Source organism: Leptopilina heterotoma, unplaced genomic scaffold (assembly GCF_015476425.1).
Source record: "Leptopilina heterotoma isolate Lh14 unplaced genomic scaffold, ASM1547642v1 Lhet_191, whole genome shotgun sequence".
Lineage (NCBI taxonomy): Eukaryota > Metazoa > Arthropoda > Insecta > Hymenoptera > Figitidae > Leptopilina > Leptopilina heterotoma.
In genome coordinates, this window is record NW_025110910.1 from 496,115 (window position 1) to 510,473 (window position 14,359).

Genomic DNA, 14,359 nt, shown 5'->3' on the forward strand with positions numbered 1-14,359 from the left:
ACCTTTTTCTCTCTTTCGCTTTACAAGAGTCAATGCGTTCGGAAATTTTTTTTTTTTTCAGTATTTGATCCCTCGTCATGGTTAATTAAAGGAATTATAAGATCGAACTGATGTTCTAAACGAAACAGATAAAGTAGATGCTGTGGGTTACGGTTTAATTCCCTCTACGATAGATGGTGCCATAGAAACACTTTCAAACTTTTGTTTATTAGATAATTTTAAAGTTCAATATACTTTGAACCGTTGATTTGTATTAATTTAATTACTTTTTGTTTCGTTACTAAAAATAAATTCCCATCAATCTCAGAAAGTAACTTCCATAAATGTCGATCAAAAATTGGTTTTATGTCAAAAATTTCAAGTTTGAAAGATGTAATAAAAGAAAGAATATAAAAAATCCTGTAATTTATATCACAACAAATAAGGTGATTAAGCTATAAAATCAAAAGACGTTGTTACGTAATCTTCTTTACCTTTTTTTATCTGCACACAAAATAATACTTTCCCGGTAGTAAATTAGGACTATAAATATATTTTTATGACCAAATCTAGAAGGGTATTAAATAAGTTTCATTATTATTCCCCAATTAATAGTAATTGCTGGTATATAGTTTTAAAGTATATTTTTCATGGCACCATTATATTTTGAAACCACATTTTTCAAAATTATTATTTATCGCAGAAAAATATTTACAATGCTGCAAATTAACGATGTATATTTGAAGTATTAAACATTTCATGATTCGTGAAAATCCACTTTTATTCTTTAAAGTAAATTAAATTATAATAGTTTTTAATATAAAGTAGCAATTTCTGTAGAATTTACATTTTAACATAAGTGCCTCTCCACCTGCAAGAGTGGAAGAAGATGCTTCCAAATTAAGTAAAGTGATCTCTATATAGAGTAACTTGTAGAGCACTGGGACCACTTTTTCATAACATACACGTTTTCCCGGATACATAACTGTCGTCTTTGCGTCGCTACTTTGAAGAAATATAATACTCAGGCATCCATTTTCCGTTCTCTCATCAACCGCGACTAGACATAACGTTTTTAGTGCAAACAAAATTGTTTCTTATCATCAATTTAAATATCTACAAAATTTTTATCCTCATTTAATTTAATTTTTTGTTGTAAAAATATTTATAACTAAAAAAAATATAAATATTTATATCCGCGTGAGAATTATAAATACACTTTTAAGTATCTTTTCCTTTACTGCAGTTTATATCGTTTTGATCCTTTAAATCGAGGATTTCCATATTTTTCTTTGACATTTTTTTACCCTCGTTTCTTCTACTTGGCTCTATTTCTTCTTCACTGTTTTCTTTCTTTTTTCTCTCACTTATCTTTCTATAACCTCATTTTTCTTTTTATCCAGTGAATCCTTTTTCAGTTTTTTTTATTTTCTTTCTGAGTTATATTTCATACTATTTCTGCCTTTTTTTTCATGCCCTTTATATATTCATCTTTTCATATATATTTTTAACTTCCGACATTATAAATTCTGCAATTTTATAAATTTATATCGTGTCTTAAAATTAAGGTACCCTAAAATTCCAAAATAAGAATTTTCAAACAAACTTTTTAAGAATGAGGATGATAAAAATGATAAAGATGACAAAGATAGTAGTTTATTTTTTTCTAATTATACTTACTGTGAATTTAGATCAACGATGATGCAGTCTTTAATTTAAGAATATGTCCTTGTTGTTAATAGTTTAGGAGATTAACACATTATACACAACTTTTTTTAAAATTTTTTTTAAATACACAATTTAATTTTGTGTATTTTGGAGTGGACACGGCGTGGAATTTTTAATTTTTTAATTTTTCTAATGCATCTGCTTTACTAAGGAGATTATTTTCTTCTTCATGTTCATACAGGATACTTATTTTTAGTGAAAAAAAAATCCAATACATTATTTACAGTCTAGTAATTTGGTACTTACAATAAATTTGTAAATTAAAAAAATTAAAGCTGATCACCAACATTTGAGAAATAAATATAAAATTCCCAGAACGAATATTTCAAGAATGTTTCAATTTTCTGTACGAGAAAAAGTTATGTGTGTGAAATAAAAATAATTTTCATTATATTTCAAAAATGTGCTAGGAATTTGAAATCATAGAATTTGAGGTGCAAGAGTTCATAACGTGTACATCATTTTATAGAGAACGAAAAGCAAAGAGAAAAGTAGTTGAACTGCTAGGGGAACAATATATATATATATATATTTCTTTTTTGGATTTATTTGTGTGCAAGGTGTACTTAACAATAGAGGATTTCGTCGATCAAGTTGGCACACAAGCCAGTGTGCGATATCATTTACCAACAGTCCACAGAAATGTGGGTCATCTGAGTCTTCCATTACGTTATTGCTTTTGCTCACTTACAGCATTGGGAAGCTTTTTCAATTTAAAATAAATGATAAAGTATTCAAAACCATGCGTGCATTTTATGTATGCAATTCTTTGCTGAATAATAATAAAAAATTGAAAGAAACTAACTAGACATTTTTTTTGTTATAGGAGATTGTGGATTTATACTAAAATCGATGAACATCCCCTTTTGCTTGAACATTCCTCATTTTAACGGAACTACCGTTAGGCTTTAAACTTTGTAAGTGACGATCCTAGGGTTTTTGTTTCCTGGTCCTAGACTTTTGTTGATATTCATGGTCTATTTTTTCTTGTCCTTGCAAGAATCTTTCTCATTTCCTCCGGCGCTGACCTGAAAACCTTGCAAACTTTACTTCCTTAGACGCTGTTGAATCCCATAAAAATTTTGTTCTGCATAAGAAAAAGGAGTTAAAGGAGAACATAGCCTAACTACTGACATTCAGATATCATTATTCTTTTCCTAATTGAGCAACACATAAATCGAATTTTTATCGGGTACCCTAAATGTTTTTGTCAGATTCTTATTCAACGACCTCGAAAGACTTACGTCAGTCAGAAAAATTTAATTACTTTTTCGACTTTTGTACACGTTTTCAGCATTTGGATGATGGATAAACATTCATCATTTTTACTTAACACTATTCAGAATAATTATTTATCAAGATTAATTATAATTTTTTTCTCCCCTGTTTTCGTGTGTCTGTATGTGGCTCCAAAGATACGCCCACGCATCCACTTTATTTTATTACTCCCTTTGAATGAACTCTGTTAGTTTTTAATAGTACTTAGTTCATCTAAAAATAAATCTTCAGATGAATATTAGATTTAGTGGAAATGGATCCAGTACATGTTGATAAATACAACATTCAGGAAAGAATTCCAATCTTTTTACATTGTTCCCCTTTTTTTCAAATGATTAATAATATTATTTAATTTAGAGATAGAATTTCGGAATTGGGTTCCTGTTTGTCAGATAAGGCGGTATGATAACAAGGGCGAGCGACAAACAAAATGGTCGATATATCTAGTGACGCGTTAAATTAAAGCTGCTTCGCCTTACTAAATCATCTTCGTAGATGAGAGCGGAACGGAAAGAAAGCAAAAGAATCTTTTTATGAGAAAAAAATTACGTAACTACATAACGATGTCTCCCATTAATGTATAAATATATAGTACTAGGATTTTATGATAAAAAGAACAAGCATCTCCAGCACTATAGTTAAAAACTTGTTCGCAATGCACTTTATCCGACTATTATATTTTCATAGATTTCCTATAACCTTATACGTTCTCAAAAGCGTTTGAAATTTTTCCCCCATCATATATCTAGTAATTGAATTTTATTTTTAAAACTATTCTACCACTGTTAAAGAAGTTAAAATTCACTTCTTTTTTAAATGTCTAAATGTAAATGAATACAATTTGTATAAAGTGAACGAATTTGAAAGTAAGCTACAAGAATTTTATTTATTCAGATTGTCCCGATGCTGTTATCCTGGGTATTCGTAGATCAAGCACAAAGTTCAGTTCTAGTGGTTAGTCAAAGAGCAGTGCGTACGTTAAACAATTCAGACGTAAAGCTCAGTCTCTGGGGTGTGGCAAACAAAAGGAGTTAATATTACAGGGTTTGTGGTTTGGTAAAAACTAAATGACAAACTAGTCATGAAAAATTTTTCCCCCTTTTTTATCAACAAAACTAACATAACAGAAAGATTTGGTATTATTAAATGGATTTAGGAAATGAATAGGAAAATTTTTTTTTGAATCATCCGGTTACCGAAAATGTAGCCCTTTCAACTTACCATGTGGTTTAGTCAAGAAGAGATTTCCATGGAATATTCTCTCGATATCTCAAGATGTATTTAGAACAATGGAGCTATGTTTCCCCTTCTTGCCTACAGAGCTTCTCAGTATCCGACATACGGATCAATGGCTTGAACAAAGTCTGGAAGAGACAACAATTTATAGGGTCAATTATTCATAAGTATTCATTCAGTTCTATCTCTGTGTTTGCGTATTAGTGAAATCTAAAACAATCCATCGAAAAATGTTTTTATTTACTGATTATTTTTCAAACTAATTTTGAAGTCACACGGTGCAGTTTTTAATTTATGATGGCCTTGTTGTTAATAGTTTAGGAGATTAACACATTATACACATTTTTTTATATTTATCAAATTAATTTGGTGTATTTTGGAGTGGACACGGCGTGGGATTTTTTTTATTACAATTCTAACATTTTTTATATTTATTATTTCCTTCTTTTTGTCCCACGTGCTTTGGTATCCCCTACAAGTAAAGTAGTTGATTGTAGTTGACGTATAATTAAATACTAATAAGAACCAAATAGAAGTTCATTTTTTCTAATTTTACTTACTGCGAATTTGGTTGAACGACGATGCAGTCTTCGATTTAAAATGGTCTTGTTGTTAACAATTAAGGAGATTAACACATTATACACATTTTTTTATATTTATCAAATTAATTTGGTGTATTTTGGAGTGGTCATAGCGTGGGATTTTTATTTTTCATTACGATGTTAACATTTTTTATGTTTATTATTTCTAATTTTAATCCCATCTGCTTCGGTATCCCCCTGCAAGTAAAGTAGTTAATTGTAGTTGACGTAAAATTAAATAATAATAAGAATTGAATAGAAGTTCATTTTTTTCTAATTTTACTTACTGCGAATTTGGTTCAACGATGATGGTGGTCCCTAGCAAGCTTTTTTCAGGAATCCCAACTGTAGTAGATGAAAATAGGGAGATGGAACAAAGAGTAAAAAAATCAATTTGGTGATATTGTCTCAGCACGCGCGCTCAACGCGGTACTTTTCTCATTCGCGCGAAGGCATGCTGTATATATATACACCTAAAAAGAAGAGGATGAGCGAAACTGACATATCAAAGAAAAAGAACGAAAGCAACGAAGGTCTTTTGTATGAGTTCAGTCTCCGTGGGATCGATATTCAAACAAAAATTCCTCTACTGCTCTCAAAGCATCAAGTATACTGACTTGTTTCTCGTCTTTGAAATTGGCTCGATGTAAATGCAAAATGTACACGATAATAATAGTTACGTAAACTTGTCTCCCTTTGAGAATCAATGTGACAAGTTTTTTCAAGAAAATAACATAAGTTTTTGCCTTTTCTTATATGCCAAACAGTTTCAATGTTCCTATCAAAAACTTATTTTTTAGAAATTGATACTTTTATCTTATTTCTCTTTTCTAAATGCTAAACATTTTATTTAAGAACTAAATCTTAAAAGTAAAGTAAAGCATAGTCAATTCATTACTAAGTGGACGTACCGTCTGGTGTAAAATCTAAGAAGTGGAATTTCTTAACTGAACCTCGAGTAACTAGGTTCCTTTCAAGTGGATTAGATGCAAATGAAATCGTGACAACTGCCGAAAGGCGGAATCAGCCGTTGCACTTGCAATCTTGGATTTACTGCAAAATTAACTTATTATATTCTGTATAACATTAAAATGCACACTGAATAGAATATTTTAGCAATTTTAACCATTGTTGATATACATCTGCAACTGATATTAAAAAAAAATTAGATTTAAACATAACGAATCTCTAATAAAGATATAATTATTTTTAATTAAAATTTTAAAGAGATAATTATTCTAATAAATTATGCACGCTCTAATTCTTGTTTTTTCATAATTTTCTACAGTTTAAATATATTTTAAATTTATTCTGAAAGAGTTCTAGTCTATGATCTTTGAAAGTAAACCAAGTGTCCTGAAAGTGTTACTGCCTTTAATAACGTTTCAGAAAACGTACTTTGTAAACTTTTTTAACTTGACAGCAGTTAGTTTCTCGGGAAAGCAGACTGTCACTTTAAGGTTTTGTGCGTCATCCTAAAGCGGAAATCTTTGCCTTGGGCGCTTTGTCGCTCGTAAAGTAACTCTTGCCGAGCGAACCCTCAAAACTGTTCTTTAATAATCAAGAAACTTCTACTCATTTAAACTAAGATACTTGAAACTACTGTTAATTAAAATAATTTTTTCCCTGTTAATATAAATGCACAAATTTCATACGTAACTGAATTTATGAAAAATAAAACATCTATGACCTAGATTTTAGACTGGATTTTAGTAATTATGGGACAGTATTTTCGAATCATTAATCATTTAATTTCAAACAGAAAATAAATAATTTAGAATTCTATTTCCGAGGGAATAATTTCGAAATAAAAGGGAATCGAATATTTCCACGTTAGCCAAGTCGTTTTATGTTTCTTTGTAACGATTCGAGCAGCAAATGTGTCGAGAGTAAAGCTTCAGGCAATATACTGCCCTAAATGTAATACTGGTGTTTAAAATGCTTTCAGGTATAGTTGAGACGTTTGTTACGATCTTTTACTTATCTTAAACTTTTACGCTTTTTGTTTCTTTACATCTAATTCCTTGGAAAGTTTATTACATCCATGGACCCAGGTTAAGTTAAACATTTCTAAAGGTATCTTTTTAAATTTAAATTCCCCTGCTGGTAAATTTTCTAAAACCATAAGATGGAATCTCGAATGTAATTGAATGTCAGAAAAAAATAACACTTTATCAAAATTGTAAGCAGAAGAAAACCATTTATTGTTAGAGGAATGTTTTTTGGTGAATGTTGAAGGGTTCTTGGAAGCATTCAAGTACTTTCAAAGTAGCATGGTCATTGAAACGTAACATACGACATGTGTAAGGGAACAAAAAGTAAATAGTCCTCGAATCACCAAATCCTCCCATTCAACTGCATTCTTCCCTCTCCATATCGACCCTTTTGTTTTTTGTGTTTCTTTTTTCATTTCTGGCGCGATTCTTCCTTATAGAGGATTTTTTCATCCTCTTTTCATAGCTTAATGGTGCATGCGTTTGACGGTGTTTGCGCAGCAAAGTTGATGGCTCGTAAAGGTTTCCAAGACCAGAAGATTTTTTTTCAACACGTTCATTCTTTTTCTTCTCTTTTTACAACTTTCCCAGCTCTTTCTTATTTTCGCCTTTCCTCTGTTATCTTTCGACATTTAATGCTTCAAATCGTATTCTTCGCTCGATGTTAGTTTTATATTACACACCTTTTGTATTAAATAATAAACCAGTTTATGAAAACAATTTACGAGTTTGTATTTGATTTTTAATTTATTTTTGTTACAGGTACTAAAGGGCTAGCTGACTTTTGAATTCAAGAGCAGAACACAACTGTGGATAAATTGGTGTTCTACTTTATCGGCCGCAGATAATTACCGAGCGCGGATAACAAAATCTGTAATTAAGTAGTTCACTTAGGACTCACTTTCAAGAAGAAAGCGCAGAGATATGACGCCTACCTGGATGACAGAAGGGTCATTAATTTGATAAATGTAAATTCAGAAAGATGTGTCTAATGTGTTAATCTCCTAAACTATTAACAACAAAACCGTCTTAAAATTGTCTATAATGTGTTAATCTCCTAAACTATTAACAACAAGACCGTCTTAAATTAAATACTGCATCGTGTGACTTCAAAATTATTTTGAAATCAATAAAATAATTTATATTATACAATAAAATAAGCTTTAACAAATTAGTTTAGTTAACGAATTTCGGATTATAAATGCAGAATAAATTTTAAGAAGACATCCTAGGACGTTGAAAGCCGGTTGGATGTGAATGCAAAGGGAAAATGAAATTTAGAGAAATGGTTAGAGCTACAAGGGTGTAAATTAGAGCAGAAGAGATTGCTCAGGAGGCGAGGTTTTAGAGAGAAATTCGTTTTTGGATGAGAAGGAGAATTCTCCCATTGGTCGAGAAGTTGATATGCTTTGGCACAAAGGTACAAGAAGCGAAACGAAACAGAGATTGAAAATAAGCTCAGTCGACCCTATGTCAGCTCAAATATCATTGGTTGCTGGAAATGGATACCGCGATGGAGAATTACGGTTTGATATTTGTAGAAATGCTTGAAAATCGATTGCGTTTTTCTCCATTACATTCTCATTATTAAGATGGAATATAGAACTAGTTTCACGCTCGTATTGATGCAATTCTTCTTATACAAGTTTTTCTAACAAAAAAAACCACAATCTCTTTCTTCTCACAATTCGAATCACTTTAACATTTTTGATGGAAATGGATTAATGCTTATTGCGGGTTTTTCTTTTTTTCTAAGTTTCATATATATCTCATTGCCCTAAATCTTTGATCTATCATCTCTCTTTTACGATGCAAGTCGCATTTTTAGTTTTGTATAGAAAAGAATTTCATAAATCAACGTCTGACAACTCGCGTAAAGCAATAAAAAAAAATATCTTGGCCAAAGGACACGAAACGCATGGTATGGCGACTCGTATAACGACCCTGTATCTACAGTATAAAGTTTTTTCACAGAGAAATGAATTTTCGGAGCGAATACTGAATTTCCTGGTGGAATCAAGGTAAATATATTCCGAGATATGCAAAAAGAATAACCGATTTTTTCCAAAAGAAATATACTGAAAAATGTTGTTCGAGGTTTGTTTAACAGCAGAATAAAAAAATGCTTAACAAACAAGAATGGAATCAAACAATTCTATTTATATGTGTGTCAATCAAAACTTTTAGAGCAACGAGAAGGGAATCCAAAAATTGTTTTTAAATATGTCAATCATGTTTGCTGACAGGTTAAATAACTTATTTGTGTTTATTCGGTTTAGTACTTTAAATACAAAAATAATTTTGAAACAAAAATAAAAGAGCAATATTATTGAGTAAAGGAGCATCTAGAATGATAATTACAATTTATTTATTTTTACACATTTCATTATTTTCATTTATTTAATTTTGTATTTCAAAAGGAATTTGGATGAAAAAAAGAAGTAAGAATCTTAATTTTGCGACATGGGTTCTTCAGCTAAAAGAAAATAAATTTACTTCCTTTTAAAGTAAACGTTAAGAAAAGTAAAGAAAATTTGTGTCTTTTTTTATCAGAAATAGTCTTTGTTAGAATCTTTATTATGAAACGAGTAAATATGCAAATTATTTAAAAGAAAAAATTCTTATGATATTCTTGTTGGATAGACTAAGAAAAGAATAGCGTTACCTAAAGAAAGACAACTTTATGTTATTTTTACTGGAAAAAGTAGTTGTGTTACCGGAACAAAGACGTTATTTTCATAGGAAATATTTATTAAAATAATAAGATTTAATTGTTATATTAAGAAACATTTTTTAAAAAGGTTCTTTCTACGCATTACAGTTGCGGATGCTGCCTTAAGAAATTCTGAAAGTAATAAAATTGATTTATATTATTTTTTTATTTTTAGGAGGAAATTGAAAAATTTGCATAACCCTTGGAGGAATACTTTCAAGACAGGATACCTGAAAGCCCATACTCTCATGTTATGTAAGGATGACCGCTCTTGTTCAGACCGACCCACTAAAAACCACACCTTTTGGCTTGACTGATATTTTCCTGGGAACTACCTTCAGACTTTAAGTTTCTACTACTCCAAAATACACAAAATTGATTTGATAAATTTAAAAAAAAGTTGTGTATAATGTGTTAATCTCCTAAACAATTAACAACAAGTCCATCTTAAATTAAAGGCTGCATCGTGTGACTTCAAAATTAGTTTGAAATCAATCAAATATTATATATTATATAAAAAATAAAAATCACACGCCGTGTCCACTCCAAATGTACAATTTGATAAATTTAAAAAAAAATTGTGTATAATGTGTTAATCTCCTAAACAACTAATAACAACAATAAGATTTATAAATATAGACATGGTACCCCCATTGTCACTAGAATCCTAATTTTCCATAGATTCGTATTAGAGTGACTAAATATTTACTAAATGATGTAAAAATAATGATGATTCACCTCCTGGTCTATAACCGTAAGCAAACTTAAATTTAAAGCAATGGTACTTGTGATGTACGGTCGAGGGAACAAAGACGGATGTCACTACTGAAACTCATTTTCACAAGATTGTTTAATTTCCGTTGATAGGTGAAATGTGAGGGTGCACGAATGCAGCGTTTATTTGAGAACGGAGAATTCAGGAGAGAAAAAGTAAGACGTTGAAAGTGAGAGGGAGATTAAGGAATGTAGGAAACGAGCTGCTGAATTTGCTATCTTTGCTAAAGCAGAAAAGTCACAGCAGGCGTGTTGGCAGTGCGACGTCTATTACCCACTATACCACAGCGGGAATAATCTGTGAATACAAAGAATATAAAAATTCTATGCATTCACGAGTGGCTATGATATGCTAAAAGAAAGTGGGTTGATATTGTCTACTATTTTCTCTAGACGTTCCTTTCGGAAACTCCCTTTCAGTTATGGAGTAATATAAGGCAATTAAATTATCTTTTCAATTTTAAATCTCCCTTTCCTTTTTAACATTTTTCTACTATTACTCCTACCTGACAGCAATTTCGAAAGTTGTGTATAATGTGTTAATCTCCTAAACAATAAACAACAAGGCCATATTAATTAAATGACTGCATCAAGTTACTGAATTATTAATTTCTCAATTTTGAGGAACTGAATTGGTGGTTGGTGGTGTTAGCACTAGCTACCGATTTTGGATCAGTAAATATGTTCTTATCTCCTTTTCGCATAAGTTTGTCTACGATCTCATTTTACGTAATACGACTGTGTCCTGCGGGATCAAGTAACCCGATGATGCAACATTCCTTTGCAAGACTGTTTAAAGTTTCATGGAATTCTCAGAGTGGTTCAGAGGTTTTGTCTGTGTCTATTTAAGGTTTGCTATACGCGCAAGAATTTACTCTGCAACGTAACCTAAATCTTGTGACCTGGCAAACTTTTGTCTTCCAACAGTAATTTAATTTTTAAATTAAAATATTGTCAATTAATAGTAATTATCTAAATCTGTTCTCATATGACTGTAGATTTTCAATCAAACGGGAATGACATTTTCATTTTAACTATGAACGTGAAACGCGAAACATCAAGTGCCTCTTCTGGACAAAACAGTAAGTTGAAACTTTAAATGCGTTACACTGGACCTGAACTCGATTCTTGAAATTGGTAGCTCTTTTTTTGATGCACGGTACAATAGAACCCTTCTTAAAGTGATTAATTTACTAATTATGTTGACCTTTCAAAAGTTTAAATTTAACTTTGTATTGAGTACGTTAAAGCTCCCAGTAAAGTCAGTCAAGACTTAGAAAGTAACAAATTCCCTCAGTAGTTAAAGTTTATCTTATTAAAGCATTAAGTATTCGAAAATAATCGATTCTCCTGGGAAAGTTACAAATACGTATTTCAGAAATAGGTTCGACATTGATGTTAGTAATGTGTGTGAAATAAAATTTTATAAAAATTCGTGATGCATCAGAGTAATGGTTTTTGATGTAAAATTAAATAATTATCTTTGATTATTATAAAGGATGTCCTTGTCAAATTCCATTATGTGACGCAATCGTTCGATGGCATTGCTCCAGATGCTGCTCTGTCTGTGCTTTGAATTATGGTCAATGAGCTGTGGAGCGTGCCGAAGGAGCATTCGAGAACCCCTCCCACCAACATTTTTTTCCTTCGTTTTCTATTTACCCATAAACAACCTACATTCGACCTCATTTCTTTGAAAACTTTCATATCTATTCTCTTATTTCCTATATTAATTTATTTGCCATTCTTTCTTACAGAATTAATTTTTATTTTTCACACTTTCACGTCATTGTATTATGGCGCAGAAATAGTGGGACGAAAATATTTAAGTTATATTTTTGTATTATTTAAATGGTAGTACGTGATATTTGAACGGAAGTTAGTTAATGAATCATGTCAATAAAATATATATTTTTTTAATTTCTCCGTAACCACTTTCTTTAATTTATTTGTTAGAAACTTTCAAGGAACTCACAGCAGGGGAAGAGCTTCTGGGTGCATATATTTGGATGTGAATCTCGAATATTCGAAAGGATCAAGATGAGCAAAAATATTCTTTGTTGCGGTCCTGTCAAAACAGTCGCAACGGCCTACGTGACTGACAGATCGGTCATTAATTTGATAACTTTAAATTCAGAAAGTTGTGTATAATGTGTTAATCTCCTTAACCTTCACTCTCTGCGGACTATTAGGAGTTTTCCTAATAGCTTTCTGAATTAACTGGGAAATTGTTAATTTGATAAATATAAATTCAGAAGGTGTGTCTAATGTGTTAATCTCCTAAACCCTCACTCTCTGCGGACTATTAAGAGTTTTTCTAATAGCATTATGAATTAGCTATGTAATCGTTGTAATTATCCTTAAATAATTCTTTTGAATATTGATTGAAAATTTGCATCGTGAAACTGCAATAGCCTATTTTTAGTAAAAGAAAATAAAAAGAATAATGAATAGTCGAAAACTGCCTTTGCTGAATAAACCCAATTACTTTTCTGGAAGCGAGAAGAAATCTAATATGATGAATGTAGATAGAAATTCCATTGAATAATGTAATTACTGTCAGTAAGGCAAAAATCTCTGAATAAAATTTGTTATCCATAGACTTTTTTTGTATAAAAAGGTGCGTGCCTGTCGGCTGTTGCTCAAAGTCTTTCGTAACGCGGACGTTAAGTGATTGATGTTGAAGTTGTTTCACTGCACGAACCATGCAGCATTGTGGTAATTAACTTAGTCTATAAACTCCAGTGTAAACAGTCGATGAAGGACTCTCCTCTTATATACCTACCTGACCAGTGTTAGTTTGACGTTTACTTTATCCGCCTGCATAGCTATAGTAGCCACCCCAGTTATGCTGTTGTTGATGTTGCTACTTATTCTTTGCCTAGTAGATAATCTCGACTAGTATTCAGAAGCATGGTATGAATGTAATCTCCCTATTTCGGTATCTTCCCCTTGTTAAATCATTATCTGTTTCCTAAACAATATCGTGATCACCCACATGGATTACTCCTAAAACATCAGAGTCACCAGTTCGTAAAGGATTTGAAAGATGACTTTTGAAACATTTTTAAGATGCTCTCAAGTAGCGGCAATCGAATTAAAGAATTTGATTATGAATATATTGAGACGATGTGAATCGTCAAGCCATCTGTCGGAATTGTTCCCGGACCGTGATCGTTAATTAGTAAGATAAGTCAAAAGTCAGAGTTTTAGTGACCTACTAATAATAGTGAAAGTGTGTCAGGCAAATTAGTAAAAATTCCAGTTATTTTCATTGTTGAAAGTGTCAGATTTTGCATGATGTTCAGCAGAAGATTTAATTTATTAAGTACATAGACCACAATTCCTGATTTAAAATTGTAACGACGTCTAAGTATGTGCAGTCTAAATGTGTTGCTGTTGATCGCTGGAGGGTGTTTGCTTGCTGACAGAAACTACAGAATAGATGCTTGTATACTTTGGTTATCTGTTGTGATGGAGGAACAAGGCAAGATGTGCATACTAACGCTTGCAACGATCCCTTCCTGAATATAACGGTCCACTAGACTTTTGCAAATTAACCAGCTTTAGCGGTTGCTAAAATTTCACCTTATTCAATAATCGCCAATCAGTTAGTTAAAAATTCTATAAATCAGAGTTTATTCGTAGTTTAATATTTAAGGGATTAGCAATTGCTAATCAATTTTAAAAGTCGACATTCAATTCGACTATATCTTGAGAATAGGTAAATAACTAAATAAGGGTTAAATCAAATTTACTGTCAGTGTCAGTAAAATAAATTAAAAAAAACAGTATAGATTAAGATCGCATTGTCACGTACATTCCCGCGTGGGGTTGAGCAGTAACATCACAAATGCGAATTCCGTGGAGAGACATAGAGTGAGAGAAGGGGGGTATAGGTGTGTTAATGGAAAGTAGCAAACATTCATTTATGCAAATCGCTGTCGATCGACTAATCCGCTACGTTGAAAGGGCTCTGGTCGATATAATAAGAGTCGAATTCAAATGCAATTCCCTATTACCGGTCGTATCGATGTGGTCAGGATCAATACGGTTCGAGGAACGTATCGAATCGT